The 26,786-nt window shown below is 40.5% G+C and overlaps 1 non-coding gene across 1 annotated transcript; it reads left to right on the forward strand.

Annotated features, from left to right (window-relative positions):
* Positions 1 to 19,048: 19,048 nt before the first annotated feature.
* Positions 19,049 to 19,149, forward strand: LOC119251954 (small nucleolar RNA U13). Its single transcript, XR_005126671.1, has one exon. It is a non-coding gene; the product is annotated as a small nucleolar RNA U13 (small nucleolar RNA).
* The last annotated feature ends 7,637 nt before the right edge of the window (positions 19,150 to 26,786 follow it).

The raw sequence follows: 26,786 nt of genomic DNA on the forward strand, positions 1-26,786 counted from the left end.
TGGTGGATGTCCTTTCAGTCTCTTGATTTTACCATATTATTTTTAATCTTTAATATTTACTTCCATTTTGGCTGGTTTTCTCATTTGTAAAATCAGGGAAATGCAAATCAAAACTACAATGAGATACCATCTTACACCAGTGAGAATGGCACTTATTAATAAAACTAGCAACAACAATTGTTGGCGAGGTTGTGGAGAAAAAGCAACTCTCTTGCACTGTTGGTGGGAGTGCAAACTGGTCCAACCACTATGGAGAGCTGTGTGGAGATTTCTTGAACTACTAAACATAGAGCTTCCATGTGATCCAGCAACTCCACTCCTAGGAATTTACACGAAGGACACAGAAACATTAATGCAAAAGGGCACCTGAATCTCTATGTTTATAGTCTAGCTCTATGTTTACAATAGCTAGGCTATGGAAACAACCCAAATGCCCAAAAATAGATGACCGGATCAAGAAGATGCTGTACATATACCCAATGGAATATTACTCAGCAATCAAAAAAGATAAACTCATGCAATTTGCAGCAACATGGATGGAGCTGGAAGGGATCATGCTCAGCAAAATAAGCCAGAAAGAAAAAGAAAAATACCCGATGGTCTCACTCATAGCAGGAAATTAGAAAACCTAAATAAGGGACCAGGAAAAAGACTAATTATAATAAAGTGAAAATCAAAATCAACAAGCAACTATAAACCTGAGACACACTGCGGAGAGTGGAGAGGGGGTGGGGAGAGGAAGGATTAGGGTCAAAATAAGGGGGGGGTGCAATTGTATGGGGAATATAACCAAAATGAAAATGCATACATTGTGCAAAAATGAAAGTGATGTAAGAATTATATAAAATAAAATATTAAAAAAAGAAAAGTCAAAAAAAATATATTAATCACTTTATTTAAAAATTAAGAAAATGAGCCTCAGATAATTTAGATAATGTGACCAAGATTTGACAAATGAAATTCAACTCCTGTGACTATGAGTCCAGTGATCTTTCCCATAAAAGCAGAGGAAAAATCCTATTGAATAGTCATTGTTAACAGATTAAAAAAAAAAAAAAAGAATCTGATTTCACATACAATGCCACTTGCTATCTACTCACATTTGTAGCAGAATACACTCACACATTTTTCAAAAGGGAACCATCAGCATTCTTCCATTATTACAGTGAAAGACTGATTTTTAATGTCCTATTTAAATGTGTTAATAATAATTTATTATTTAAAAAATATTTACTTCTAAGTGAAATTGGGCCTATTCTTTATCTGGTCTATTTTAACGTTGTGCTAATCTCATAAAATTAATTAAATGGCTTTACTTACAAACTCTGTTGCAGTTTGCTTAACACGAGAAAATGTATAAATAGGTACTATTATGAGTGGTAGTACCTATTTCATAGTCTTGTTGTGAGACTTAAATAAATTAAAAATGCTAAAACCCTCAAAGTTTTTTGTACATGGTAAGTACACAATAAATGTGAACTACTACTATTACTGCTATACTTACTGTTACTGTTACTATTACAACCGTTAACCAAGGGTTAACATATACTAATTGAACATTATTTTAAGCCCTACAGTGTTACTGAAAAAGCAGATTTGTGAGCTATCCTGAATATTAAACTGTGTAGGACTGGTCTTAATTCTTAGTGCTAAGCACTCAAAATATTTGATTAATCAGTGAAAGTAAGCATTATTAACTCAGGAAAAGGCCAGTAAACTGATGAAGAAGAATTAGAAAAAACAATATTCATATATTTTTATAAATTTTTTATTTTATTTTTATTATTACTTTTAAAGAGGTATGCATTTTTTATTTGTTTATTTGTTTGTTTTTTGTTTATTTGTTTGTTTATACAAGCACTGGGTACAGTCAGAAGCGAGGGAGGGTGAGAGAATTCACCAGAGCCAGAGCGGGGAGCAGAGCAGGTAGAATGACGAAGTACACTGCTGAGGGGAGCAGCGGGCGGCAGGAGAGGTCTGCGCGCCATGTGGGACCCTCCTCTGGTGGCCAGGGAGCAGCCAGGGATCGAACCGGCACTGCAGAGGCCTCAGGCAGCTTCGCAACCCAGCGCTCAACCACTGCGCCACCGGGGAGGCCCACAATATTCATATTTTGAGAGAATTTAATATATGAGAAGGGAAAAGGAGAGTCTTTTAGGCTTGGGCAAAGAAAAGTGTAGAGGTAGAAATAAAGCTAAGTGAACATGGAGAAACAAATGTCCACCACAGTAGAATGGATAGAATAAATGGCAAAATAATAGAGTAATACAGTGGCTTACTATACAATAGGGAAATTTATCTAATTATACCTGGAATATCAAAATGAATGATATCACAAAAAGAATATGAAGAAAAACAAGCAAGTCATTATTTCATCTCTATAAAATTCTAAGACAGACAAAACTATATTACATTGTTAAGGAGAAGCATGTAAATGATAAAGCTATTAATAATAATTATCACAATATTTAGAATAGTCATTACATCTGGGAAAAGGAAAGGAAGTTCTGAGATATGAATGCTCTAATATTTCATAGTAGGAATATGTGTAAGAACTTGGTTGTTGCTTTAAAATTCTTTTTTTTTAATGTACATGTATCTTTATAATTAGATGATACATTTTCATAATTAAAAAGTAAAATCATTTGAATGTAAGGGTGAACTGAGGAGAGAAAGCCAGCAAGCCCAATTAGAGAACTCTGTTGTGAAGTGGCAAGAATTAAGTAAGGTGATATTCAATCCATTTCTTTTTGAGCGCTAACTGACATCAGTTGATGGCTTTTTTTTTCCCCCTGTAAGCTTAAAGCTCTCACCTTCCTCAATATACAGAAATAAATAGTGGAAGTCATCAAGCAGAGTCAAAGGGTCACAGCAGAGGGTATTGAGACCTCCTAGAGGAATGTTACCTCTGACACCTCGCTGGCTGGACTGGGGATCAGGCACAAGGCAAGGGTAAGGTGTTGATAGTCAGGAATTGTCCCTCCATATCAGGGCTTCCTCATCACAATTGGGGCCCTTATTCCAGTTGACAAATGACACCCCACAGAGAAGGATGATGGAATTTATTCCACTATCAAGGATATGGCTGAAGCAGAGTCTGGTTAGTCCTCAGTGGGGGAAATGGAAGAGATCAAGTAAGGATAAACAAAAGGAATGTACTTTTACTAGGCAGATCAGAAAGAGATATAGGCTGATATATGTGCAAGTTCAGGCACTTGGAGTTTATCTCCTGTGTCCTGTGTCTGCCCCAGACATTCCATTACTCACTGCTCTTTTTCTTTTAATCCCGTTGTTGAGGTAATAAGATGCAAGCTGAGCAGGTGGAAACTAAAATCGGTATGTTTATGTTCTGTTGGAATACCTTTAGAACTTAGTGGCAAAGAAACAATTTAGTCTGTTAATGGCCAATCAGCTAAGAGCTGGCTATTTGGAAGTATTTCTGTATCAAAATATTGTATTAATCAAAATTAATACCTTCCTCAGAAATTTTTCTGAGACAAAGGTAAACGTCCAAGGCTAAATAAGGGGACTGCTGGAATACCATAGCAGATAAATCTTGCTTTGTTACAATCATTATTTTATTCTATCTACCGATAGAACACCATCACGTAATCCCTGAGCAACCATGCAAAACTGGTATTCTTCTCGTTCATTAAACTGAGGCTAGATGACTTGACCAAGAACATGGAGTGAAGCTGGGATGCCAAGCTCAGTTCTCTCTGAACACAGAGCAGAAGCGATATTAAGGTGACAACCAGCTTCTTAAGAAGAATGAGGACATTTTAAAAGAATTCTTACCAGAACAAGTTAGAGGGGTGGAAGGATAGTTCCTGGAGGGATTATTTTATCTAGGGAAAGTCTTTCTAAACTACAGAAATGGAGGCATTTGCTAGCAAGTACAAGCAGGGGCAATATCCTAAGAGAAAGGAAATGATAGAACCATCACCAAAACTGGAAAAAAGTGATAGTGGGTCCCAAATATAAAAGACCCCACTTAATAGTTTTGGATTTAATAATCTGAGACCTCAATTCTATTATAGTCCAATATTTGCCTTAAACAGTCATTGAGGGCCTCCCCGGTGGCGCAGCGGTTGAGCGCTGGGTTGCGAAGCTGCCTGCAGCCTCTGCAGCGCCTGTTCGATCCCCAGCTGCTCCCCGACCACCGGAGGAGGGTCCCACATGGCGCGCAGACCTCTCCTGCCACCCGCTGCTCCCCTCAGCAGTGTACTTCGGTCCTTCTGCCTGCTCTGCTCCCCGATCTGGCTCTGGTGAATTCTCTCACCCTCCCGCGCTTCTTACTGTACCCAGTGCATGTATAAACAAAACAAACAAACAAATAAATAAATAAATGAAAAAACATGCCTCCATAAAAAAAAAAAGAAAGAAAAAAAAAGTCATTGAACCTTGAACGATCACTTCATAACTCGACAAATGTTAACTTGCAACATATCCCAGTTACTGAAGGTGAGAAATGAGTGAAGCTACCTAGACTTTTAGTGCCCTGGCACATGGAAGGAGAGAGATTACCAGTATCATTATATATTTAATGCTTCTACATCTTCATTCCTTTCATTTTTAGATAAGTATAAATTTAAATGCATTAACATCTTCTAATTGTATCACATTGGATTATCTTGGCAAGTTCAAGGTACTTGGAATCCCCTGGCCAGGAGATGCTTGCCACAAAATAGCAGAGTGATGCTGAGATAGTTCCAGGGCATAAGCTGAATGGAACACAGGATGAGGCTAGAAGAATGGCAGTTCCAGCTGGAGACCTCTACCTCGCTGAAAGGTCAGCCAGGTTAAATACATTAAGAAAGGAATTTGGTTTAGAAATACTTTGTGTGGGGGGTGGGTGGAGGGTGTTGTGCTTAGAATGGGAGATGACCTATGGATTCTGAATGATAGCTCTCCTGCAAAATTCCAGTTTTTAAATACAAAGACACTTTTGTTTGATCAGAAAATGGCTCATGGTGGATGACATAAACTCAAATGCCTGAAATGACCACAGTAAGTGAAGTGAGCTGATGTACATGGATATTCCAGTCCTTTGGTCTTCTCGCTTTGATACAAAATATGTGTCTACTGTGTGTAGCAGCATGAAGATACAGGACACGAGCCACTTAGTCTCAGTGGAGGGCAGCAGGTGGGCCCATGTGGAATGGAAAAGACAGATACCACTGAGGGGCCAGAGACCTCTCACCTCCAGCTGGTCTTGGATTTAGGCCCAATTTGATTTTCTACTTTTTCACAAAAAGCCAGAAATTGAGCTTTTAAATGTAAAAATGTACTGGTTTCTTTTTCAAAAAGACTATATGGAGGCTGATTTTTTTTTGTAGAACAATGACAATGGCCAAAGGATGTCTTTAGTCAAAATCTGCCCTCAGGCACTAGTTGGCAACCTAAAGTCAGTACAGTCCTGGACAACTGCTATTGCAAAGGTTTTCCTTTTAGCCTGCAGGCAATTGACTTCTCAGAGAAGCCCCTTGTAAGGGCAGGAACAGGCCACTGAGCAGGTTTTCTATGATCCCATGCAGATGGGATAAAGGAGGAAAGAGTCCTGGAGCCCTCAATGGCTTTTGCAGGTTTTCATTGGGATTTACCAGGCACATGGCAGGCAGGGGTGCTGGGGGGTAGGATAAGGGGGGTGGGCTTGGAGGCTAGCAGGCCTCCTCAGCCCCCAGCAAGTCTTCACTCTGTCTGGGCTCTCCGGCATTCCTCTGTCTCGACTTCTGTTCTGCTTCTCTGCTTCTCTGACATCCCCGTGATGCCACCCTTAAAAGCCCAGTCTTAGCCCAGGTGAATCCCATCTATATATGCCCACACCCTATTCCAGGTGCCCGCCATCAGGCATGCATTCAGGACCCAGGGTTCTGTCATCAGTCCTAATGGTGGGAGGGCAGAAAAGCCTGATACTTTTTACCTTACCCTACACCCCTCTTGGCAAGATTGGCTCTCCCAGCTGCACTTTCATCCTCTGTGTATCCCTTATCCTTCCTTCCACACACTTTATAATTGCATGTTTGAGACTTTCTTTCCTGCTAGACTGTAAATCATGAGGAAGGGACTCTTTTCTGTGTTGCTCATTGCTGGCTTCCCTGAAATCTGTCTAATAGGGATCTGCGTGAAGAGGTTTATTGGAAAGAGTCCTTGGGGGCACCAGGAGGAAACAGGATTGGGCTGGGAGAAAGGTAGGTGAATGGTTTTTTAGAGCTCCAACTTGGGACATAGCCAGATGTGGTATATAATTAATAATATATGTGTGATTGCTTTAACATAAAATATGAAAATGGGTGATAATTTGAAGTTGATTAAATTCTGTATTATTTACATTTCTATTATATGAATGCTATTATTTATTTAAATCAAAGCAGTAGAACCAGTTAACAGTGGTAATTAGTGTAATTAATAGTAGTGTTAGGATTACCCTATTATAGTAGGACTAATTAAAATCACATGTGAGGAAGACTTAATAATACTTTGATAATATTTCTTTCCTCTGATATAATTTATTTGAACACGTGTTGTATCTTGATTAGATATTAAATACTTTCAGTCTACATTAGTGAGTTTTTTTAAAGTCCATACTCATTGAACAGATGTTACCCATACATGATCAGCAACAAAAGCCAATGAGATGTTTCTTTTTGTATCATGATTCAGTAGAATAGCTTTGCTATTCATTTCGCCGTTCAATAATACTTCTCTGAACTGTCTGCTGTCTTCACATTAGACACACACTTGGTTTTTCTTTCATGTAGTGGTTAAAATTGAATATAAAATTCATTTTGACTGTCACCTCTGTTCTTTTTTTATTTTTAAAGATTTATTTATTTTATGCATACAAGAACTGGTGACAGGTCAGAGGTGTGGAGTAGGAGGGGGTGTAGGGGGGTTGAGAGGACCGACCAGAGACAGAGTGGGGAACAGAACAGGCACATTGACTGAAATACACTGTTGAGGGGAGCAGTGGGTGAGACAGGAAAGGTCTGCTGTGCCATGTGGGCAGCTCCCCCGGGATAGAACTTGTGCTGAAGTGGCTGTAGATAGCTTCACAGGGCTGTGCTTAACCCTTTGCTCCACCAGGGAGGCCTTGGTACTTCTGTTCTTATTAAACCCACATTACATTGACTCCCTCTATCAATCCAATGTGATAGCATCAATCTAAGTTTCTTCTCTACAAAAGAATTTGGGCATTGAATACTTGGTATTTTAGTCACTAACAAAATATAGTGGCTAAACTTCTTGGCCTTTTTTCTTAAAAATCATATAAAATGTCTAATTACATTTATAGGTGGGACCAAACATTAATTAAAGAAGTCATTAAAAGTGATCATTTAAACACCTCCTTTCGTTAGAGATGCCTGTTGAAGTTTTTACACTTGGATTTAAATACGAAGTTCACCTCTGACTATCCCTGTGCCTTTAAAAATATCACTTAACATCTCTAAGTTGAGGAAACAGCTCTAGTTTCCTCACTTGTAAAATAGAAATAATTTCTCTATCACTATCTAGATATAGTCAAATTAGAAATCATATCAATTTCCTGAAACATAGCAGGTCTTCCAAAAATATTTGTTCTTTCCCTATACACTCAGTTTATTTATTTTAGATATTTTTACATCATTTTTCATTTTTGCACAATGTATGCATTTTCATCTTGGTTATAGTCCCCATACAATTCTCAACCCCCTTATTTTCACCATAATCCCTCCTATCCCGCCCCTTCCCCCCACCCCACTGCGTAGTATGTCTCTGGTTTATAGTTGCTTGTTGATTTTGATTTTTACTTTATTATAATTAGTCTTTTTCCTGGTCCCTTATTTAGGTTTTCTAAATTCTTGCTATGAGTGAGACCATCCAGTGTTTTTCTTTTTCTTTCTGGTTTATTTCGCTGAGCATGATCCCTTCCAGCTCCATCCATGTTGCTGCAAATTGCACGAGTTTATCTTTTTTGATTGTTGAGTAATATTCCGTTGTGTTTATGTACCACATCTTCTTGATCAATCATCTATTTTTGGGCATTTGGGTTGCTTCCATAGCTTAGCTATTGTAAATAGTGCTGCTATAAACAGTGATTCAGGTGCCCTTTTGAATTAATGTTCCTGTGTCCTTTGGGTAAATATCTAGGAGTGGAATTGCTGGATCATATGGAAGCTCCATCTTTAGCAGGTTGAGGAATCTCCACACAGCTCTCCATAGTGGTTGGACCAGTTTGCACTCCCACCAGCAGTGCGGGAGAGTTCCTTTTTCTCCACATCCTCACCAACATTTGTTGTTGCTAGTTTTTTAAATATACCTATACACTGAATTTAATTTAAACTTTATTCATTTTCTTTTAATAACAAACCTTTAAATACCATTATTTAGAAACATATGTAACTTATTCATGGTCACTTTCCTCTAATATGTCAATAATCATAGTTTATTTTATTAATAATTTTATTCCACAATAATCTAAGGAGAGTTCTAAAAACTTACCCAGCTGTATGACAAGTTGAGAAATTCCCAGGCAAACTGTATGACGTGCTCAGATCACCTTAAGGGGACTGTCTGTGCCAAGCCTTGTTTACCAGATGGCTCATTCTTGGGTCCACTGCAACTGTGAAGTGTTAGCTGGCACACTGTGGGATGATTTTGATTGTCTGGGACATGGTATAGGGGGAGGTGGGCTTTAAGGTAATCAAAGCATAAACTCTATAGGGCTTTATGGATTAAGGTCACAGCCTCTCAATGAATACATAATGCCCTAAAGATGATTCCTGTTTGTTCATTCAAAAGGGTGAATGGAACAACAGAAGGGAAGTGGCTTTTATTTCCATTGTGTTGTACTAAGAGACTCCAGCACTCACGGCAATTTTCTGTTAGGACCGCCCTTCTAGTACAACATTCTATTTGCAGCATGTAGGAAAATTTGTCAGTTTTGTAAAAATTAGAATAAGTTCCTTTAAGAAGTTGGAGATGAAATGTTAAGTCAGAGTCTCCAGGTATGAGATACAGTTTAAGGCTTGTACTTTCATCCTGCTAGGAGCATTTCATTAAATGCTGGACACACAATGTGCTGATGTGTGTTATTTAGTACTCGGGGACAATGCCTCAGAGCATGAGGAAGGGGATCTAGGAAGATATTCCTGCAAGGGCAGAAGACAGATTCATTGTACACTCATGTTAATGAATGTGTGTCATTGCCCTTGTCAGTGCTCTGCACCATACAAAGAAATATATTGAACTGAGTGTCCTTGGTGGTTTAGAGTCTAATGGGTGGGCCTGAATGCTGGAGGAGTTGACCACTGTTTCTATCTTAGCAATGTTTTGTATATGTAACATGAAGGCAAGTTCCCTTGCTTGTCTTACCTGTTTCCATGCCTATATTTCACTGTCCAGATGACCCCAAGTACATTACTGTCCTTCTTTCTTCCCCAATCCCATAAATGTTTCTACCCATCATTCCAGTTGGTATGCCTTCCCCTTTAGAATTCACTCATCTACTCAATGTGTTTTCTCCCAGTATGTAACAAGTTGTCTTAATTCCCTTGAAATGTGGAGTATGTAAAGTTAGTATCTGGTCATCTGTCTTCCTAAGACCAACTTTCTATGGTTTCTACAGAGATCTAGTTTATAGTGTTGTTCAGTATAATGTTATTCAGGTGCTTCTGGAAGTATCAGGGGTGTCTCTGACTAAGGATCCCAAATGGAGAACCCCTGTAGGTCAATGAAAAATTCACTTTCATTAATGGAGCATATATACATGTTGATTTTTAATGATGCACCCCTGAAACTTATAATACTATAATGTAATGTTACTCTAATTGGAAAAAAATAAAGCAAAGATTTGCAAAATAAATAAATATCCATCACCTATCCTCCTCCTTCCCCCAAACATGAACAACCGGTTTTAGCACAAGGGTCTAAGCCTTTAGAAGAGAAACACAACCTGGAAAACTGTCTTACTAAAGTCCCCTCAAGTACATAGGTGACAAAGTTGTCAGAATGCTGAGGGGTGGGGAGGGAGTACAAAACTCATTCAGCAAACTGGACCTACTCAAAAAAAAAAAAAACACTTAAAAATGCAGAACAGCAGGGGTGGAGGGTAAAGTACAATTTTGATTTCGTTCTCATTATTTGGTTTGCATATTACTTGAAACCAAAGACAAACCATGTTGTTTTTCCTTTTCTGTCCTGATACCATTCTCCCTAATCAGGCCTGAAGCCCAGGGAAGCATAGCTGCTGTTAGAATTGGGAAATTCGGTTTGTTCGGAGCATAAGGAAAAGAAAATCAATCACTAGATGACCACAATTCAGCTCTCCCCAGTTGTCCAAATTTTGCTATATCCTTGACATCTTTGCAAGCTTGGCAGTGTGCAAGATACCTAGCAAAATCTAAAGTATGGAATCCTGTCTAAAGAACATTTAAGATGGGGAACAGTGGGGCCTCCCTGGTGGCACAAGGGGTTAAGAAGCAGCACTATGAAGCTACCTGCAGCCATTGCAGCATGGGTTATAGCCCCAGCCAGGGAGATGACCCATATGGTGCAGTAGACCTCTCTGGCTTCCCCACTGCTCCCCTCAGCAGTGTATTTCAGTGGATCAGCCTGTTCTGTTCCTCACTCTGTCTCTGGTGAATCCTCTCACCCCTGCACCCTTACATCTCTGGCTTGCATCTCAGCTTTTGTATGCATAAATAAATAAATCTTTAAAAAAGAAAAAATGGGGAACATGTGTGGTATGTATTTGGTGAAGCTTCACATTTCATGAGAGCTGTGCTTTCTCATTTACTGTACTTTCTCATTTAAACTGAATTTCCTTAATGTTATTAAAAACCAGCGGCTCTGGGGCCTCCCCTGGTGGCACAGCGGTTGAGCGCTGGGCCTGCAGGCTCTGCAGTGCAGGTTCCGTCCCACCGGCGAGGGTCCCAAAAGGTGCACAGCCCTCTCCTGCCATGCCCACTGCTGCCCTTAGCTGTGTATTTCATCAGTTTGCCTGTTCTGTTTCGCGCTCTGGCTTAGGTGAATTCTCTCAAACCTCCCATGCTTCTGACTGTGCCCAGTGCTTGTGTAAATAAATAAATAAATAAATAAATAAATAAATAAATAAATAAATAAATGAATGAATGAATGAATGAATAAATAAATAGATAAAATCTTTTAAAAAACCCAAACCAGTGGTTCTTAGGGTTCAATATGCTTAAGAATCACCATGGTATCTTGCATGAGAAAGTATATCCTAGGTTCCTCATTGTCAGAGATTATAATTGAGCAGGCTTTGGGTAGACCTTGAGAGACCATTTTAAACAAGTAGCTCCAGATAATTGTGCTAATGCAAGATCCATGGAGTTTATCAGGCTAGAAAACCTTTTCCTTCTCACATATATACTCTGGAAGTGTTTCATATTGCTACATCATATATTATTTCCCACATGAGTGTGGAGGACCATTGAATTTGCTATTGTGTTAATATTAGAGACTCCATCCAAAATGATACTCTGCCAAGAGATTCCTCTTGTAATGATTTAGCCAAGTCTTCTTCTTCTTTTTTTTTTTTTTTTTTTTTCGGTCTTCTAGGGCTTTTAATGCACAGTCAATCTTTTAAATTAGACATTGGCCAAGTGTTAGCTCACAATCTATATTTCTAAGTACTAAAAGCTGGCCGAGCATTCTGGCAAAAAGGATGAGTTGTGAACAGTGAGTCCTGATGACAAAAATGGTGTGAAGTGCTTAGATCATCACGGGGAGAATCTTGGCATCAATGTTAATCCCTGTTTCCCAGAAGGTTCCTCTAGTGTTACACAGTGGGGAAACCATTTGCAGACACACTGCGGCAGGATTTTAATTGTGTCATACACACATGCTACATCTTCTGGATTACATTAAATCCTCTAAATAATTTTGAAAGACTATGTTAGACACCAGAGAATGATCCTTGTCACAGTCCTTGCTCTACGTACATCATAAGGTATGAAGAGACAGACCTGTGTATTATGAATTGTGGTAGAAAAGTGCTACACAGAGGACATGAGCAAAGTTCTCAGAGTTTGTAGGTTGTGAAGAACAGAGTGACATTTGATCTAGGCCATAGAGTATAAGTGGAGAATGGAGCCAAGGCCTTTACATGGAGAGAGACTGCCTCATGATAAAACAAAACAATAGTAACCGCCATTTTTGAAATCTGATTATTTGTTGGACATTCTTATCAGCACTTGTTGTGCTTCATCTGATTTAATTCTCAATAAACTCTGTAATAGGAGCTGCTGTTAGCCTCAGAATATAAATGAGGAGACCAAGTGCTGTGCCTATGTGTGGCGTGCTCTTGGATACAGGAACTGGACAGGCAGTGGAGAAAGGCAGGTCTGACATAAATCAGCAGAGGAGGCTTCAAAGGCAGGTTGGGGTCAGGGGATGAAGAGCCTTTATTAGACTGTGACAAAGTGCTTTCATTCCATGGAATGGTTTGTTTTTGGTTCTTGAACCAAGTGTTTCTTATTATAAAAGTAATGTCCCCCATGATTTTTAAATCTACCAGGAACATACAATATTTTATTTTCAAGGATTTATTTATTTATGCACACAAGAACTGGGGCACAGGCCACAGGTGTTGGGGGTGAGAGGATTCACCAGATAGAGTGGGGAACAGAAAAGGCGGATTAACTAAAATACACTGCTGAGGGGAGCAGTGGGTGAGTCAGGAGAGGTCTGCTGTGCCATGTGAGTCACCTCACTGGCCAGGGATCAAACTCACGTAGCAGTGGCTGCTGCTAACTTCATAGTGCTTTGTCTTAACCCTTTGCATCACCAGCGAGGCCCAGGAGCATACAATTAAAAGCACCTTTGCCACTCCAGAAACTCCGTTCCACAGCCTCCCTCCCGGGAAGCAACTAGAATCACTAACTTCTTGCATATCATTGCAGAAATAGCTTATGTATAAATATCCCCGTCTTCCTTTGCTGCACACACGAGAGCACACTGTGTAAACCTGGCTTTGTGTCTTGCAATGTTCCCTATCAGCATAGTTGGCACATTTCAATCTATCATTCTTTTCCACAGCTCCATGTTTTCCAATTATGTGGTCGAACCATGGTTTATTTAACTAGTCCACTAATGATAGACATTAAATATGTCACCAGTCAATACACAATCCTGATTCGAGTATTCTTGACTTGAAAACGTGTGAGCATTACTTCCATGAGGTACTCCTCAAGGTGGAACTTCAGTGCCCCTGGAAGGAGTTTAAACAGGGGAACAGCATGAACAAAGCGATCACTTAGAGCCACCATTCTGAGCTCTGTGTGGAAGATGGAGGGAAGGAAGGAGACAGGCAAGGAGCCTGTCTTGCATTTCTTCAGGAGAGGGCTGGGGAGAGCCGCAGAAAGTGGCAGCAGCTACTGGAATTTGAAGACAGACTGGAGAAAGTCTGTAGAGAGCTTGCCTCTTCCTGCCAGCTCTCCTCTCTCCTTGCGTCTTTCTCTTTCCCACTAAGTTGTTTTTGGCAGATGCCTCCATCCTGTGATCAGAACGTGTATGTGCCAGTATCATCACCTTTATTTTAGAGGATAAAGCTACGTGTATTTTGAAGTTAGTAACCACAGAGAATTTATGGAGCTGATAAACAGTGGGGAAGAAGGGAAGAGGAAATCCATTTTTTTTTAAAAAAGATTTATTTATACAAGATCCGTGGTACAGGCCAGATGCGTGGGAGGGTGAGAGGATTCACCAGAGACAGAGCGGGGAACAGAACAGGCAGACTGACAAAACACACTGCTGAGGGGAGCAGCGGGCGAGACAGGAGAGGTCTGCCGCGCCATGTGGGATTCTCACCAGCCGGTCGGGATTGAACCAGCATTGCAGAGGCTGCGGACAGCTTCATAGTGCGGTGCTCAACTGCCTGCGCCCCCAGAGGAGGCCCAAAATGCATTTTTTAAAATGAATTCCAAAGGTGACCTCTGAGTCATCTTTCCTCAGGTGTGTTCCCACTTCCATCAGAGAATGAACGGAGCTATGTATCGCTGTGTCTTTTATTGACATCTTTTCTTTCTCTTTTCTCATCCCAGTTAATGCAAACTTGTTGCCCTTTCTATTTGAGGGTAACTATGGTACCCTCAGTAAGCCCTGTGATTTCTTTCATTCGTTGTCTAGTCATAATCTTCATTACCCCTGCTTTCAAAAGCTTAACCTAATTAAAGGATAAATAACAAACTAATCCTAGTTTGACAACACATGTACATTGCATCTGGCATGAGGAGCAACAAGGTCCGCTGGGCATCTAGCTCTGTGGCTATTGAGGGGAAAATGACAAAGAAGCGAAGGCTCATGACAGCTGTTCCCTTTACTGTTTCTGGGGCAGAGAGTCCATGTTGGGAATGGACTTACTCCAAGCCTGAACTCCAGAAAATGCACACCCCAGATGCCCTAGGGCCATCCAAGCTTATGTAATACAGAAATGAAGCAGCACTCTCCCTGGTATGGTTGCAAGTGCATTCGAATTTGCAAAACAGAAGACTGGAAACCAGAGAGGACTGGCTGCTAGTCATGCAGTGTGCCCTTCTGCCGGAGCACGCCTGCCTCGACGATACCACGCCAATGCTTATTCTGTTCTGCAAGAAAAAGTGCCCCCAGCAGTGCATCTTCCACTGTTTTGGCTCAGAGGGAGACCTGGCGCAGTCCCAGGCCCAAGTTGCATGTCTAACAGACAGGCTTTCATTATGGTATTGTTACCCAGCAGTGGCTGCTCATTTGGGGGAAGAGTGGACTCTGCAGCTTGGCAATCTTCTAGGCAAATGGTGTTCACAAAGATGCTCTGGGTCTCCAGACATTTCCATTTTAGTTGCTAGTGCTCTGCTTTCCTGGAGGAAGAAGAAAGACAAGGGGAAGTTATCACTGCTTCTTTCAAGTGGTGGGTCATACTATGTGTGTGTTGAACTTGACTTTCTTCAACATTTCTTTTTATTCATGGGAACATTGAAATTGTAGGTGAAGAAGCAGAGAAATGGAAGAGGCAAAAGGGGAAAAGATGTGTTAGGGTCTCAGTTCACTTCCTGCTTAAATGTCTGTGTTATTTCTCTTAGGAGAATTTCCTGAACAGGGTGGATTTCTGGCGTGCCAAGTTATTGATCCTTTCAGCTTACAAGTGGCAGAAAAGAGTCAAAAGGGGCCTCAAGCTCCCTTTTCATGCCACCCAAGTCTTGGAACACTAAGAAATGTTGATTTAGAACCTGAGTTGTAGATTCTTGGATAGAAACACAGGATGACTGTTTGACCACAACAAATCTCTGGTTTTCCATGTTGTGCATGCATCTGCCTACATACATATATACACACATGTGCGTGCCTGTGTCTATATCTACATCTATCTATATCCACAGAGCTAGAGAGTTCACTAAGGATAGTGACTAAGAGCATATGCTTTGGAGTCTTGCAGATTTGTTTTAACCTTGTGCAGATTCTAAACCCTTTTGAGCATTAGTTTCCTAAGGGATAAATACATACCTTTCAGGTTCATGACCTTGAGCAAGTCACCTATGCTCTGGCTCTCTGTTCTTCAGTTTCCTCATCCATTAATTAGGATAATAGCTACCTGATAGTTTTGTTATATTAACAGGCTAACTCATGTATTAATATAGGGATAAATAAATAAATCACTTTGAACTTTGCCTGGTACACGGTAACCTGCAAAATCTGAAGTCTCATAATTATTTACAACCATCATTATCATCAAGTACAGGATTTAGCACAGAGTCTGGAATACGTGACTGTTATTGTATCATCATCATCATCATTATAGTTAGTTTTAGGGAAGAGAAATAATGTCCATGCAAAACCAAAATGTGTGGAGCTCTGACAATGTGGTAGCAACTGTTGAGAACAGAGAGTTAAGTATTCCATACAATGTCATCCTCACAGCCTAGAGGGAGAACTCCAGAGGGGCTTCCTTTCTCGTCAGACGTTTCTCTCCTGTTTCCCCTTCCTTCCCAGCCTCCTTAATTATATACCTGTTGTGAAAGTACTTATTCCTTTATTCTGCCAAGAAGGAAAATGGGAATATTGGTGTTCTTTGGTCCTTACAAGCTCCCTGCCAAATTGATCAGCCTCCTGCCAAGGGGGAGGAGCCCTGCCTGGGACTCCCTGGCTTCAGCTTAGCTTTCTTGCTCAGCTGCTACCATATTGGATACGGTGACTGAAGAAAGCAATGCTTGTGGGGAGGCCTATGAGGAGACAGCAAAAGCTGAGTTGGGGTAAGTGTGGAATGGACCCAATGGACTGTGCTGCAGGATGATGGGCTCTGTGGCTGTGGGTGTAGTGCCATGACATACATCTGAAGAGGTGTGAACCTATACTTCTGAATAAAACAATGTTACCTCCCAGGACTGCAGCCCTGCCCAGGTACCAAGATAGTTACATGGGATACAGCTGGACCTGAGCTGAAGTCCTAGCTTTTCTTTGCAACTGAATGACCATGCTCAAATGATTAATTTCTCTAAGCTGCATCATTACATTGTGCCCTCATGAGTTAAGGTATGAAATAACTCTCCATAGTTTTTATTTAATAAGTAGTCATGGTTTTTAGTCTTACCATTATTATAATTAGCATTAAATTCACTGTCCTTAAATGGGTCTGCCCAATCTCTCTAGGGAGACAAAATCTTTTTCCTATATGCACTCATATCTGTTGGAAGCTTCCTCCAATCTTTATTTACTTTATTGAATACTGAGATTGATTTTACTTTTTTTTAAAGATTTATTTATTTATGCATACAAGAACTGGGGTACAGGCCAGAGGTGTGGGATGTGAAGGAGTCAGCAGAAACAGAGCAGGGGGCAGAACAGGCGGATTGACTGAAATACACTGCTGAGCGGAGTCAGGGGAGATCTGCTGCACCATGGGGGTCACCTCCCTAGCCAGGATCGAATTCGTGCTGCAGAGGCTGCGGATAGCTTCACAGTGCTTCCTCTTGACCCCTCACATTACCAGGGAGGCCCTGATTTTACTTTTGATTTGGATTGTTTCCCCTTTATGATAGTCCCTGGAGCCAGAACTCTCCTCAGACCTCCCTGATAAGAAGTGAGGTTGGGAGAGAGTGCACAGTCTCAGACCTTGTCTCCTGTTCTGATCCCTCCAAAGTCTTTTCCTGCCACATCCAATTTGACTGAAGAGCTGTATAAACTGCAGACGCACTCATGTGGCGCTTGCTTGGGGAAGCTCAAGGGAAATGATCTCTCCCCATGGAAGGGGATCTTTGGGAGGGAAGGTGAAGGAGAGGCTGGATTACACAACAATGCCATGAAATCTTGTTGTCAGTAGGTTCTTGTTGGCAACTATTTCAGTTTCTGGTTTTGAAACTTCACTGTGCAAAGTCAGCTTCTGACAGTTTGGATTGCTGCTTGTTGATGCAAGGGATCATAAACCCAACCAAGGCTCCCCCAAAACCTCCTCCCTGGGATTGTTTCAAGAAAAAAAAATGAAGAGGAAAAATTGCTATTGGTGTCTTCTCTCTTCAAAGCTTCTGTATCTTCTCCAGTGATCATTCTGGAAAGGCTCTGACCCAGTATTTCATAAGAAAAACCCAAGCAAAGCGTGTAAAAATAATTTTCTCTGGATCAACTGGAGGATGATATTAGCTGCTGTAGATGGAAATGCTGATTCCAAGGAACCCAGCCTTGATGTGAATGGTAGTCTCTTGATGGTTATCAGCACAGGGTCTGCACAGGTCAGGATGAAGAAAGTGTGCCTAGTTTTAATTACCTACCCTGTAAAGAAAGCATCAAGACACATGAAGAAGGGCACTGCAATCCCAGGAATCTAAGCCTTACAAATCTAGTAGACATCTTTGATAGAAAATTTGGTTAGCTTTGAAAAGAAACATTAAAAAGGCAGAGTTTTAACTTAGGATGAGAACTCAGTCTTTGACAGTTGGCTAAAGAAACACTTGGCTAATGCTCTAAACTTACGTGTTGCAGACACTGCTCTCTTTTTTTGCTCCTGAACCCAGATGCAAGTGACGGTATCTGAGAGTTCATTGAAATAACCCAACGATGACTATTTGGCCACCTGAGTGATTTACCTCTCATACCTCCTATGTTTAATGAGTTCTTGTCACCAAGTTCAATTTCTGGAATCATCTAACTGATAATAATCTATATATTTCACTGTATCTTTGGCATATCTAAAAAAAATATTAATTAAAGTAATATTTATTGTGTTACAGAGTGACCTGGAGGCCAGCACCCTCAAACTATAGGGGGTAATAGGATGCCAAAAAATTAAGGGATCCTCCCAAAACAATTTTTTGTTCAACTTGAGTGCCTTAAACTTGATGGCTAAACTAAGGACAATCTATTTTTTTCTTGTCTCTTTCCTAACATAGTACTCATTCATTCATTCAATAAATGTTTATTGAGCATCTACTATGTGGTAGGGGTTTTTTTAGATATTGGGGATAGGAAAGTGAATAAAGCCAAGTTTATGCTGTCTTGGAATCATATTCTACTAGCGGGCAATAGACCAATGACTCAATATATTATTTATGTAATACCAGTGGAGATAAGCTATGTGGGAAAATAAAGCACGTTCTCCAGCAGAAGACTTGTTTGGAAAGCAAGCTATTTCTTGTGTAGAGAGAAAGTAAAACCTGAACACTCAGGCATCATTCACTTGATATAATTTTTCCCTCTTAAAAACATCAGGACTCTGGGGTGATGTCAGCATGTGCCCAGCAAGAAAAAAAGAATGAACCTTTAAGCAGGCATAGAGACTATGTGCATGTTGTAAAGAAGGCACCTCCGTGTCAGCTTTGACTAATAACTGACTGCCCCATGCAGACAAGCACTTACCTCACAGGTGGGACTGGAAAGAAACAGGCTTGGGGTGCTGGGCTTGCATATAACACAGATTTACCCTCAACCATTTTAATGTGGGGTACAGTCTTGTAGTTTTGTGCAAGTTGTCATACAGAAGATAAGTGAAAGCAAGCAGTATGTGTCCTTTTGTGACTGGCATATTTCACTTAGCATGAAGTCTTCATATGACAGGGTTTTCTTCATAAAGACTGGAAAATAGATCCTTTTCTGGTTCATAAGCATGATGATTGGGTGTTCACGCGATGTGAGATGTGCCTCCCTTAAATCTTGTTACGATGTTGGCACATTACCCTTCTGACGTGAAAAAAAAAAAAGACTGGAAAATAATCTGTTCTATATATATGCCACATTTTCTTGATCCATCCATCCATTGTGAATACTTAGGTCTCTTCCATGATTTGACTCTTGTGAATAATGTCCTGTGAGCAAATCTGAACAAATATTTCCTCAGGAGCCTCTTTAATTCTTTTGGGTTACTACCTAGCTGCTCTTGAACCACTGTATGATGTGCGGTCCCAGTATGAAATGAATGGAATACTTTTCTTAGTAACTTTCAGTGATTTTATGGCTCCTCCAAAGTCCATCCCTTAAGTGTCTGCTATTGCGCAGGTTCTGGGGCCACAGAAGAGAATAATAAAAGCTAGCGCTTCTGTGATGCTTGGCATGCTTTTAAGCCAGACTTGGGAGGTGAGTACTACTATTATCACTCTTGGAGACAGAATGCTGAGGAACACAGTGAACTAGGAACAAGGGAATGGTTTTTGGCAGAGGCTGTGTTTGTAACCATCATATTGAACACTCTCCTTTGCCTTCCCAGAGTTCAGGGTCTGGCAGGATAGGACTGACAGACAAGGAAATGTTACCAAAGTAAAAATAGCACAGGACTTGCCACAGTATAAATGTTCAACTTACTTTGGTAACACAGAATGAGAAGCACTACAAAGTTGTGCAAGGTTTTTCTAGAGACAGATTTAGGCTGAATTCTGGCAGATCAGTGGATCAAATGAACAAGAGGAATTGACAGGAGAGGTCACAGCATTGAAGAAATCTTCCAGGTAAAATGCAATCCATGTTTTTGCACACCTGCATTCAGTGTCTGCTATTCAAGTTTTTTGTGTGTGCTAGACCCTCCTGTATTTTATTTATTAGGTCATTTATCCCTAATAAGACACTGAAGGGCAGGTATAAAGATCTCTGTTTACAGACGTGATGACTCAGGTGCAGAGAGGTGCAGTTGGTTGGACTCCCAAGCCAGTGCTCCGATGATGCAGGAGTCAAGTGTTCACCCTCGGAAACTCCCAAGGGTGCAATTGCCCAGGCAAAGGTGTGGTGTGAGCTGCTCCAACTTCACCCACTGGCTGATAAACCTGACTGGAGCACACAGCAGAAAAGGAAAGGTTAAGAAAAAGGGCAAAGTAGCAAGATCTTTCTTTAAAGAGAAGAGAGCAGGGTCCCCTCCTCCCCCAGCAGGGTGGTGGGGCACCCTGGTGAGCGGGGTGTTCGGTTGCTTTGGAGCCCATGTTCTCTCTGTTCTAAGGTTGCAGCAGAGGCTCTGTTCACCTGACACTATTGAAAAGTGGAGCGACTGAAACAGTGGCTTATCACAAGGCACCGGAGGTCTCTGTTTCTGGCTGGGTTCTACCATGCACTTGACATTCAGAAATCACTTGTTGATGGACTGCCAAAATGCCAGCTTTTTTTTGTTTTTTTTTTTTTTAATCCAAGACAGGGTCAAATTTTCTCTCCATCCACTCTCCTCTCCCTCCCCCAAGGTAGTAATCATATCACAGGGAAACCTGAGCTCACTTGTTTTTTGCCGCCTGCTCCTATTTGCCTGGAAAACACATTTGCTGGGGAAGATTCTCGGGGAGGAGCTGTACTCTGATTTATTGCTCTTTCCCTGAGGAGCTTTTGCTTCTGAGAATTCTATTGTGTCAAAACTGGGGAGACTGAGGGGGCCGATTTAGCTCTTGCTCTAACGGGATTGAGTCTTGGTAACAGGATTAATAAAGGGCAAGTTCTGGCCCCGAAAGCACTGAGATGTGGCAATTTATGTAGGCGAACTGGGAAGGGCTGGCTGTTAAGCTGCTCTGCTGTTCTTGTGGGCCTTTACTACCCTGATACACAGGGACAGCCAAGCTCAGAGGCTCCTGCCTGCCTCTCGGTCCTTCCTCCCCTGAATTCTGTAGGGGATCGCCCCACCTCCATCCCCTCACCTCTGACACACAATGGCAAGATGCCCGGGCTAGGAGGACAAAAGTGGGATACTTGTCTTTTCTTTCAATGGCAACATCCTTAATGACGTAGGTATTCTGGGAATGTAGGTTAAATGGATGAGGCGGATTTGGGGAAGAATGAATGATAATGGAAATGGGGGCAAAGAATTGGGAGCATGACAAAGAGACTAGGCGTCCAGCAGGAAGACAAAGCTGTTGTCATAACCTCTAATTTTCCATCACTAAAACTTTTGCTCCTGGCTTGAGAAATCCGGACATGTTCAAACTGTTGACACAGAGGACTTTTCTCTGTGCAAAATGGTTGGGGAGAATTTTTAATAGAACTTAAACCTGTTTTTAGTTTGGTGTCCAAGAAGAACCGAAGCCCAAAGACGTCTTCTCTTTTGAGACAACAGCCATGCAGTTGGACAATTGTCAGCAGTGGCCCACGCTGAGTTTCTTTTTGTAGCTGCCCCAAGGGTTTGAAAGAGAGTTTTCTATCATTTAAGTCCCCAAACTGTATATATCGTAAATGTGGAAGAAAAGCTATTTTCTTGATAAAAGTACAGAAAGATTTATTTCTGAGCTTTTGACTCTGTTAAAGTGATCCATATGTCTATTTTTATGCAAATACCATGCTGTTTTTAGTACTGTTGCTTTATTATACTTAAAGTCAGGTAATATCATGTCTGTTTCTCTCATTTTTTCTCAGGATTACTTTTGCTGTTTGGGACCTTTTGTGATTCTGTATAAATTTCATTGTTTTTGTTCAATTTATTTGAATAATATTGTTGGTATTTTAGTAGGAATTATGTTAAACTTATATATTGCTTTAGATGGTCATTTTGATTGTGTTGATTCTCCCCATCCATGAATATGACATATTTTCCCAAGTCCTTATGTCATGATGTAAATCCTTTAATAACATCTTGTGGCTCTCATCTTATTGGTTCTTCATCTCCTTGGTTAGGTTAATTCTGAGATATTTGATTCTTTTTGAAACAATAGTGAGTAAAATCATTTTCTTAATTTCTTTTTCTTCTAGTTTTTCGTTTGTGTATAAAAATGCAATGATTTTTCATGTGTTGATTTTGTAACCTGCCATTTTGCTGTACCAATTATTGTTTCTAATAGATTTTTTGGTCAAGTCTTTAGGGCTTTCTACATATAATATCATGTCATCAGCAAATAGTGCTGGATATGGGTCACAGCTGCCATAGTTTCACTTCTTTCTGACATGGATTCATTTTATTTCCTGTTGTTGTCTGATTGCTTTTGCTACAACCTCTAATATTATGTGAAACAGAAGTGGTGAGGATGGACTCTTTTGTTTTGGTCCTGATCTTAAAGGGAAAGTGTTAAGTTTTTACCGTGAAGTATTCTATTGACTGCTGGTTTGTAATAAGAGGCCTTTATTATATTGAGGTGGGTTCCATATAGTCCCATCTTGTTTAGAGTTTTTATCATAAATGCGTGCTGACTCTTATCACCTGTTTTATCTGCATCTATTGATATTATTTGCTTTTTATTTTTACCTTTGTGAATATAATATTTTACATTAATTGACTTATATCCTTACATCTCTGGGATAAATCCTACTTTATCATGATGTATAATTCCTATAATCTATTGTTCAATTTGATTTTCTAGTAATTTGTTGAAGATTTTTGCATCACTGTTCATCAGGGATATTACCCCAAAATTTTCTTTTCTTCTGCTCTTTTTATTTGGTTTTGTATTAGGTAATGTTGGCATCATAAAATGTGTTAGGGACCATTCATTCTTTTTTTTTTAAAGATTTATTTATTTATTTATTTATTTATTTATTTATTTATTTATTTATACAAGCACTGGGTACAGTCAGAAGCGCTGGAGGGTGAGAGAATTCACCAGAGCCAGAGCAGGGAGCAGAACAGGCAGAGTGATGAAACACAATGCTGAGGGAAGCAGCGGGCGGCAGGAGAGGTCTGTGTGCCATGTGGGACCCTCGCCGGTGGCCAGGGATCGAACCTGCGCTGCAGAGGCTGCGGGCAGCTTCGCAACCCAGCGCTCAACTGCTGCGCCACCAAGGAGGCCCATGGGAGCATTCATTCTTGATGGATGTTTAGAAATAATTTAAACAAGATGGGCATAAGTTCATCTTCATAGAGTTGACCGAATTCATTTGTAAACTTGTTGGTCCTGGACTTTGTTTGGGGGGGGGACTCTTTTTTTTTAATTGCTGCTTCAATTTCCATCCTTGTAATTGGTTTATTCAACTCTTCAGTTTCTTTCTGGTTTGATTTTGATAAACTATATTGCTCTAGTAATTTGCCAACTTCAAGTTTATTGAATTTGTTGTGTATAATTGTTCAAGTAATTGCTTATGTTTTGTCATATATCTAATTTTTTGAAACCTCTTTAGATCCCTATTTTACTAAGCTTAACTTTCCCATGTCAGATCAAAGATTTCACAGTTTAGTTCGTGTCAGACTTCTTTTATGTTATATATTATTTATATACTACGTTACATATTTAAATATTACATGTACATGGGATACATATTGCATTAGTGACATTATCTTTCTACATTTATCTTGAAATTCCTTGAAGGCAGGGCTTAGCTTTACTTGTAGTAATAATATCTAGGATTACTTTTTTTTTTTTAAGGAGGCATGTTTTATTTATTTATTTGTTTGTTTGTTTGTTTGTTTGTTTTGTTTATACATGCACTGGGTACAGTCAGAAGTACGGGAGGGTGAGAGAATTCACCAGAGCCAGAGCGGGGAACAGAGCAGGCAGAAGGACCGAAGCACACTGCTGAGGGGAGCAGCGGGCGGCAGGAGAGGTCTGCGTGCCTTGTGGTACCCTCCTCCGGTGGCCGGGGAGCAGCCGGGGATCGAACCGGCGCCGTGGAGGCCGCGGGCAGCTTCGCAACCCAGTGCTCAACCACTGCGCCACCAGGGAGGCCCTAGAATTACTTTTTTTAAAAATCAATTTGAGTCCCTATTGGAATAAACTGGAGAGATAATCGGTCTTGTTCTTGTGGCTCTTCTCCTAACACTGGTCCAAACTGCTTACTACTGTAACACCTTCATTCCAGTCAGAGTGATCCTTTCAGTTACAGCAATTAAAAAATAAGTCCCCCCAAAACAAAGTCCAGGACCGACAAGTTTACAAATGAATTCGGTCAACTCTATGAAGATGAACTTATGCTCATAAGTTTAAATTATTTCTAAACATCCATCAAGAATGAATGCTCATCGGGCCTCCCGGTGGTGCAGTGGTTGAGCGCTGGGTTGCGAGGCTGCCCGCAGCCTCTGTGGCGCCGGTTCGATCCCCAGCTGCTCCCCGGCCACTGGAGGAGGGTCCCACATGGCGCGCAGACCTCTCCTGCTGCCCGCTGCTCCCCTCAGCAGTGTGCTTCGGTCCTTCTGCCTGCTCTGCTCTCCGCTCTGGCTCTGGTGAATTCTCTCACCCTCCCACGCTTCTGACTGTACCCAGTGCTTGTATAAATAAATTAAATAAATAAATAAATAAAAAATAAATAAATAAATCTTTAAAAAAAAAAAAAAAAAAAAAAAGAATGAATGCTCATCTGTACCACTCTTAGAGCATCAAAACATAGGCACAGGGGATCCCAGACCTTGGCTTCTAGGTAACATACATATTCAACTTTTTGAGGTCTTGTTACCTTCCAGTGATACTCCTTTGAGATGGGCCTGGGGCACCACACCCCTTAATTGCCATACAATGCACATTACTCTGTTTTACCCACTCAGGATATTTAAAATAAACTCTCCAATAAGTTTTTCCAAAAGACGAAAATGCCATCTTCTGTAAGTGACTTTTGCCTTCTCAGTCACATTCTCTGTTGCAAGGAAATATCAATACTAAGGATCTAGCAACCTGTTTTGAATTGTGGGGGGAGGGAAAATATAAAGAATAAAAATGTGTTAACATTTTGGGGAAAGCATATCTCCACAAAAACCAACTGATAGACTGGACTTGAGATGTGAACATTTATAAATTAAAGGACAAATCAGAGTCAGGACTGTAGTTAGTTGTTCAACAGGCTGAACTCCGGAGATAAGGTAATCGGGAAGTGGAAGAAATAAGTTTTGGCAGGTAAGATGCTAAAGATTTGTCAACTAACAATAGCTATAAATGTCAACACAAAGAGAGGAAGGGTCAGCAGAGGATGGAGGCATTGTGTCTCAGGGATAGGGCATTGACCTTCAGGAAGATCAAAGGAACCCACATGGGACCTCAACTCAAGAGAGATGGACATTGGTCAGGCATCTCAACAGCGTGTTCAACAAAACACTTAAGAAGACCTAACCCCCAGAAAAGGATTCAAAATTTAACCATTGTCCAGAAATACGACTGATTTTATGTTGGGTTGCTGAATCAATGAACTAATTTAATATGGTTCTAGAATTTGCCCTCTAATAGGAGGGAGAAGCTTGGTCTCCAAACTGGGGTTGTGCCTAAATTTCAGGCTACAACAGAAATCCGAGTTGCCCCAGGGATGGAGGAATGAAGAAGTGGGTGGAGAGTAAGTCAGGCAAGTCATTAAAAGAGGCGTTTTGATGCACAGTCTTCGATAAGGATACTGACATAAAAATTTGTCTTCACACACGTCTCCACACATGGATGCTGTCAACACCTAACTTTAAACAGGTTGACCAAAATAAAAATGGCCTGTTTTTTTTTAAGTCACTACTTATATTTCCTTCTTAAAAGCACAATTGTCATAATTTAAGGTAGAGAATGTCTTGTATGTTGAAAAATATAGTGACAATATTGTTCTGATAATGACTGTTAGTGAAGTCTCAAGAACAAATAGCATTTTCTGGGAGGATCAGAGAGCACATCAATTCATGATTGTCAGTTTGTGAACCATTAGTCAGGAAACACTCGTGTTAGGGTAACTCTAAGATCTTCAGTTGGGCAACAACCATAATTTTGCAGTGAAAACACTTGAATGTTATTCACTGACTTCATAAGCAAATAGCTGAAAAACTTTTTCCACTTTAATTTATACCACATTCTGCAATCACCTCAAGTCTTCTTAAACTATTAGTTAAATATATTCTTTCCTTGCTTCAAAGCTTACAGCAGATCCTTAGTTTGCTCCAAGTCAAGTCCAAAACCATCCAAAGTCCTCACAATTTGAACTCACTCTACCAGTCCAGTCTTCTCCCATCACTCCCAGTCAATCTCCTCCTTAATCTGTCTTCTGAATATGTCAGACTAAGCATTCAAATCTCCCTTCTCTTTCTAGTTATGCTATTTATGCCAGTGGAGTAAACTCTGCCTACTTTTGGGTATCTTACTCCTTATTTATTTATTAATTTATTATTTCACTTCCTCTAAAGTTTATGTTCTTCAGGGAAGGGAGAACCTGGCAGATGGTGTATGGTTATCTTCTCTGTGTGCACAATTTGATTGAGTGGTGGAACCTAGGCTATAAAACATAAAACAGACACATAACTGCTTCAGCATATATACTAATTAATGCGTGTAATATATGTAGGGGGTGGGAGTAAGTAGGCAGCTGGGCCAAGGAGGATTGTGGTGAGGCCAAATCGTCCTGTTGCACTGATAGTTGATGTTAATAGCAACCAGTGATGCTTTGTCTCTGCACTGTAAAATGGATATACATTGAATTTGTCCATACTGAGTCTTAGTGATGCTAGTTTATTTCTTCAATAGGTTGTAATGGAATAGTCGATATTC

Source organism: Talpa occidentalis, unplaced genomic scaffold, assembly GCF_014898055.3.
Source record: "Talpa occidentalis isolate TD23 unplaced genomic scaffold, MPIMG_talOcc4v2.1, whole genome shotgun sequence".
Taxonomy (NCBI): Eukaryota; Metazoa; Chordata; class Mammalia; order Eulipotyphla; family Talpidae; genus Talpa; species Talpa occidentalis.